The 6970-nt window shown below is 37.2% G+C and overlaps 1 long non-coding RNA gene across 1 annotated transcript; it reads right to left on the bottom strand.

The window, feature by feature from the left end:
- Positions 1-256: 256 nt before the first annotated feature.
- LOC105486096 (uncharacterized) lies at positions 257-6628 on the bottom strand. The gene is made up of 4 exons (XR_011620977.1): positions 6420-6628; positions 2551-2677; positions 2417-2464; positions 257-358 (listed from the first exon to the last, which is right to left on the bottom strand). It is a non-coding gene; the product is annotated as an uncharacterized lncRNA (long non-coding RNA).
- Between the last annotated feature and the right edge of the window lie 342 nt (positions 6629-6970).

Below are 6970 nucleotides of genomic sequence, written 5' to 3'. Positions count from 1 at the left end.
AGCATGTAACACAGTACCTGGTGGTACAGTAAACACTTAGTAAACATGAGCTATCATTAGGGCTAAGCGCTGGACAAATTATCTCCAGGTATTGCAAGGTATTTTCTTCAGTGGGCTGTGAATATAATTTTGAATTTTCATGGGAAATTAATCTACTTAAAACATTGTAATTAGTAAGGAAAAGTCTGATTCTAATTGTTTCATTGTCCTAACATAGTGATTTATGAACGCTTTTCTGCCCTTGTGGTGGTTCACTTACCTCCATGTGAGAAGTAGTAGAGTTGCTTAGATGCCATTATTTCTACTGACCTTGAACAAGTGACAAGAGCATGATTTCCATGAAGCAGTCACCATGAATCTGAAATCACACCTTCAGTTTTAGTTCTTTCGCTTTGTTTTTTAACAATTTTGCTTTTTATGTTTTCCCAGAATCACCATGGTCGATTACTTCTGCTCATCTCAACATCTCGTTCCTAAGCAGGATATGAGAACTTGCCTTCCCGTGACCTCTCCTGGGCTCAGTGACACTCCAGTCACTGCCCCACCCCCCACCAATACCACTTCCAAGTTTGACTTGCATCTTACAAACCATATTTCTGTTTACTTTTTTTCTGCTCTGGGACATTTTTAATAACTTTTAGATAACAACTTTAACAAAAATTTATCTCCCACCAAGAGAAGTTGTCTTTATTCCCAAGAAGGGGAATAACTTGCTCTTTAAGTCAGTTTTATTACAGGTATATTTGTACCAGCTTTTTCCTCTACTTGTATTAAGACCTGTCTCCAGTAGACATTCCGATTGAGGATTGTGGAAATAGCAAATGACATTGGTGTCTGCCCACCACTGAAGGCAAAAAGCTGGTTTATCTAGGCCACAGGTAGAGCCTGCAGGGGAGGCAGGTAACCTCTTGGACCACCAGATTATTTTGATCTTCAGCCAGCTTTATTGTTGTTCTGCGTTTTAATAAACAATACATTTTTATTTTATTTTATTTTTTTTTTTGAGGCAGAGTCTCACTGTTTCGCCCAGGCTGGAGCACAGTGGTGAGATCTCGGCTCACTGCAACCTCCACCTCCAAGGTTCAAACAACTCCCGTGCCTCAGCCTCCCGAGTAGCTGGGACTACAGACACACACCACCACGCCCGGCTAACTTTTCTATTTTTGTAGAGATGGGGTTTCGCCAGGTTGGCCAGGCTGATCTCGAACTCCTGACCTCAACTGATCCTCCCACCTCAGCCTCCCAGAGTGCTGGAATTACAGGCATGAGCACTGTGTGCCTGGCCTGTTTAATTATTTTAAAGATTACAGTATAGGTTTCTAGGAAGCCTAGATGGAGGTTCTCATTCTAGGTAATATTTAGCTATTGAATAAAAATTTATTTTCAAAACCTTAAAGTTTATGGATTACATACAATACAATTTTTGACTTGGCGCATGAATGTATTGAAATGAACTTGATACCATTATATTCACTTTAAAGCATATTGACACAATTTCCTAGAACCAATCTCTAATGACTATTCCTGAAACTTTTCATACTTGCCATATTTTTCCATTTCAACTATGTTATTTATTTATTTATTTTAATTTTTTTGAGATGGAGTCTTCCTCGGTCACCCAGGCTGGAGCGGAGTGGTGCGATCTTGGCTCACTGCAACCTCCTGCCTCACGGCTTCAAGTGATTCTCCTGCCTCAGCCTCCCAAAGTGCTGGGATTACAAGCCTGAGCCACCACACCCGGCCTCAACATGTTATTTAAATCACTAGTGCCTGAACTAGTTATTTAAATCACTAGTGTTATTATAACAACATGTTATTTAAATCACTAGTGCCTAAAGTGATATAGTAATAGCTCAAATAATCATAAGGATATTTTCAGAATAAAAAAGAATATCATGGAAGTTATTACCCAAGTAAAACTGTACTTTACCTCCTTCTCTCAACTATAAATAAGAGGTCAGGAATATTGTCTATCTTAGTTACCATTATATTTCCAACAAAAAATAATAAAGGAAAGAGTGAAAGAAAAGAGGAGGAAAGATGGAAGGAATATCCTGAAATCCTGTCATCTAAAATAACTATCATGACATCTGGTATATATAACATAATATTTTACCTAAATTCTTATACAAGGACAATATATGTAAGATATTTATATTTATTTATTTTTAATTTCTCAGCAAAAGTGATACTCAAATACGTAAGGTGTTTTAAACAATATCACAAGTGCTGAAGAGGTAAAACACATAAGAGCCAAAAGAGTGAAGACTGATACAACAGACTATAACTAGAAATCCTTCTAGCCATCATCCAGGGAATGGAACTATACATGAGATTGAAATATGGTTATAGCTGAACCTACTTGCTTGGTTTTTTAAAGCTTTACACAATTGATTCAGGATAATTATTGTGTTACCTTGATCCTGAAGAAAGCTTCATTGTTAGTACTGCTACATTAAAAGTCCTAGTGAGTGAAACAGAGGATATAGTCTAGTTCAAGGGCCAAGAGAAGGTATCAAAATCTTTCATTGGTTTGTCAAAAAACCCCACCTTTAGAAATTCCTGAGAGGTGCAGTGGCTCATGCCTATAATCCCAGCACTTTCATAGGCCAAAGCGGGAGAAACACTTGAGGTCAAGAGTTCGAGACCAGCCTGAGGAAATAGCGAAATCCAGTCTCTACAAAAAAGAAGGAGGAAGAGGAGAAGGAGAAAAGGTGCACAAATTCCTAATTTTTTTTCCTCCACTTTGTAAAAGAAAGGCATTGCTCTGACCCATCCCAAATACTGCTGTAGATATGCAAGCTGTCATGGGCCACACATAGGTGAAATCTTCATAATAATTCATTGAGCTATCATAAACCCATAAGACTTGCTAAATTTCTCTTCTTTATAAATATTTATGGGTAAAGCTTTGTATATTGTGGCTAGTGTACACTGTATTATTCAATGAGGGAATTAGAACACATTTTTATCAAATCATAAAATATGCATTACAATTACTATGAGTCCTCATCTTATAAAATGTTTAAAATTGTTAACTTTTAATTTACAAAATATATTATTTTAAAAATAGCTGCTAAGTTTGTTTTTAGTAGACTAAAGCATTCTATTTCATTAGATTTATTTTAAAAGTTGAATCATGATTTTTCTCAAGACATGCATTTCCAGTAAATCTGTGGCCAAGATTGTCGAGCTATTTACCCAATGCATTTCTAGAATGCTAGACTGCATTCCTGCCCTCCTGCTCTTTCAGGTTTGCCAATATAATTGGTTCTGGTTATTGGAAAGCAGACGAAGTAAGGGGCTCCACTACTAGACTTGGCCACATGCCATCTTCATGCTCATTCCTTTCTTCTTCAGCTATACGGAAGCCATATGTTGAAAACAACAGAGCCCTGAGGAGTGGCCCTGAATCACCACCTAGTCCTTTTGGGAACTCTATATTAAATCAAGAAATAGCTTTTAATTATATTAAGCCACAAGATTTTGTACTTTATCTGTAACAGTAGCTAATATTATCTTAAGTGATAATAACAAATTTATTGCTTATGTTTAATAATTACCAGAATGTGTATCTATTTTTGGTGTCTCGATCAATTATGTATTAATATTTGTAATAACTCGAGAAAAATTTTTATCAACTAGAACCACTTATAGTCAGAGTTAAATAAAATTTTAAATTATGTACTTATTTTTGTTGTAATACATATACGTATCTGGTGGTCAATAATATTTTCAAACATAAAAGCATTATGACAAAAATCCAGAAAAAATCGGATAGAAATACAAGCTCAAGGAGAAAAAGGAAAGATGTAAGCTTTCTAAATGTTAAAGAATAACTTGCTCATATATTTTTAAAAATAGATCCAAATGTTATATTTGGATTTCATTGGATTCACTTAAAATGAAATTTATAATATGCTGGAAATTATGACCTATGCGATTATTTAAAATTATAAAAAATTTAGATGTCAACTTAAAGCTTCGTGAGGGATATATAGTTTATGAAAATTATTTTAGGGAGTTTTCAAGCAAAAAAGTGTAAATGCACTGACGAAAGGGGGAAAAGGCATGCTTTGGAGTTAAGTAGCCCTGCATCCAAACTCTGCTTTTGCTATACGACTGGGCAAGTTAGATTAACCCATTGGCCCTTATTCTCCTTCAATAAATTAAATGAAAATACATGTAAAGTGCTATCTGGCACTAACCTGCTCTTGCTATTAAAAATCTTAAGTACTTCTAGGAAGGAAAAATTAGCCACTCAGGTGAAAATTAATTCATCAGAGCCCATATTTCTGAGAGTAGATAAAAAAATTAGGTACAGAGGGGAAAGAACTTATTTGGGAGAGAAAGGATAATTTTAGAACATGTAGTGTGAGCCAAGAGAAGAAACTCTGTTACATGGCAAAATGATACTGGATGGGACCCTATTTTGGAGGACATCCGGAAAGGTTGGCGAGGCTGTATATAAAGGAAAAGTGAGAAGAAAGTGCACATTTGCTTTCATTTGCCTTGGTTTTAGTCTACCATGCAATGAAAATAGCTCTCATATTTTAAAGTCACTCAAAAGATTGCTTTTAAGTGGGTGTAATGATTTTCTATGTACCCTAAATTACAATATGTGCTTTATGAACCTCCTCCCTTGTGTTCCACGTGACTCCTATTTTAAGTAGATCCAAAGTGATACCAGAGTTAACCAGGTCAACTGCAATCTGTGCTTATTTCCTTTAATTCTTTTAAATCCCTGAGAGAAATAAGACATTAAGTTAGCAATTTCTTTATCTAATACCCCTGATTACAGTGTGTATCTATTGAGACATCGGATAAACGCTAGTGGCCACGGCTGGAACGGAAGCTAGGGAAGGCTGTGGAGTTGCAAAAGTTCCTGTGTGCTAAACAGGGAAGATGCAGTTAAAATAATACCTGGCATTGCCTGACCTTTCTATTCCTTCATGAGCTACCTTAAAATTCAGATTTGTTGCTAAAGTTCTTGTATTTAGGAAGGGATCAGAGAAAGTCACAAGAGAACCGTAGTTTGAAAATCAGTAGCCAATGTTGGTAGGAGTATAAATTGGCACAAAACCTCTGTGGTTAAAAATTTAGCAATAGCTTTCAAAATTTTAAGTGCCTTTGCCATTTGACCTGGCAATTCCACTTCTAGGAATTTGCCCTGCAAACAAAATCTTTGCACCTGTGTGCAAAGATGTAAATACTCATATAGTCTTTACTTTAAATAGCACAAGATTATAAGCAACTTGAGTATTTGTCAATAAAAGTGATTAATTTTTATTGTATGGTCATGTAATTGATTTCTATTAAGTATGACAGCTCAACAGTTGATAAGGAAGAATGGAATATTCCTTAAGGAATGATCTGTAAGATATATTAACTAAAACAGGTAAGGCACACAGCACTGTGTCTGCCACCTTTTGGTTAAAAAAATACACAAATATGTTCATACTGTATACAAGAATATCCTTACAAGGATAAATAGTAAAGTGATAATAATGACTGCCTGTAGAAAGAGTTATATGAGAGAGAATTTTTACCCTATCACCTTTTGAATTTTGTGTTATATGCATATTTAAAAAAAATTTTTTTTAAGAAAGTTCCTAAACTTCACAAGGCTGAGAAACTAAGATGTGTTGCTGTCGACTGGTCTTAACAGCCCAAATACCATGTAGAAGACAATGTGTGGTGCAAAAGCATTTGGTTTTGTTATAAAGACAAATAGTACAGCATGTATGTATATCCCTTCTGGACTTGTGGGTATTGGGATTTTTAAGCAGGAGATAATAAATTATGCCCCCTTTGTTCCCCTTTAGTGTGCTGCAACAAATCAGATATACCTAGGAGTCAGACAGAAAGGGAGCAAAATAGCCATCACTACCAATAATGCTGGATTTGACAACTGGGTTTAATACCTATGCCTTTGCTCAGATAATTAAACTTGCCATCCAGAGACAGCTGGACAAATGAAGGCCTCTCCTTAGAGGCAACCAGCTTAACACTTAGAAGAGGAGGAAGAGAGGAGGGAAAATCAGTCAGTTCCACAGGGATTTACGGCCGGTAAGAGGAAGGGAGAGAGGAGCTGAGCAGGGCAGCTCAGTTCCTCTGCCAGTCTCATCAATCACTCACACATGGGGAAGAGTTGGGAGCAGTGGGGAGGAGGAAAGAAATACTTTTTCCAATACAAATGCCTGAAGGGTTTTAAATTTCTATTGTGTGGAGTCTGGCAGGAACACTGGGAGGAGGACAGACTGGTTTCTCCTGAAAGCAGCTGGCACTGCTGCCATCCAGGGCTGTCCTTGCTGCCGATCACCTGTGCCAGCTGTTCCCTCAGTTCCCTTGCATCATCTGTCTCCTCTGCTCACACTGGTTTGATTACTGCCCCTTGCATGCCTTGCACAGTTTCCTACCTTTTGCACTCAATATAGTAATGATCCCCTTTTCTCCCCAATTGGCTCTTCAGGTCCAGATCGAGCTCTAACTCTGGCAGTCCCAGTGACAGCAGCTTCGTGCTCCTCTTAGCCTTTTCAGAACTTGTTTTCTGACCCCTGCTTTGGCCCCAGCATGTGCTGCCCGTCTTCTTACATTTCTCTTTATGACTCTAGGCTCTACTTTCTTTGCTTTTCAGTCCTAAAGTAATCCATCAAGGTTAACTTTTTAAAAAAGAGACTCTATGGGCTGCAGTTATACAACATATACCTGGATAACTAAGATAAATTTGGACTCATTTTCTTATCCCAAATATTGTGTGGAAGACAATACGTGGTAGAGGGATTAAGATGTCCTTTCCTAGGCTGTGGAACTTAGTGTGCAATGACGGAAATTTAATCTCTCTCCCTGCCCCCATCTCCTGTTTCCCAGGATACTATGGCAATTGTTTGTTCATAGATGCCTCATAAGCTCTTGGAGGCGGCTGAGAATTAAGTTGCTTATTAATTCATTTAGTCTTGACCTACATATG

Source organism: Macaca nemestrina, chromosome 3, assembly GCF_043159975.1.
Source record: "Macaca nemestrina isolate mMacNem1 chromosome 3, mMacNem.hap1, whole genome shotgun sequence".
Lineage (NCBI taxonomy): Eukaryota > Metazoa > Chordata > Mammalia > Primates > Cercopithecidae > Macaca > Macaca nemestrina.
This window is presented reverse-complemented; position numbering and strand designations above follow the sequence as displayed.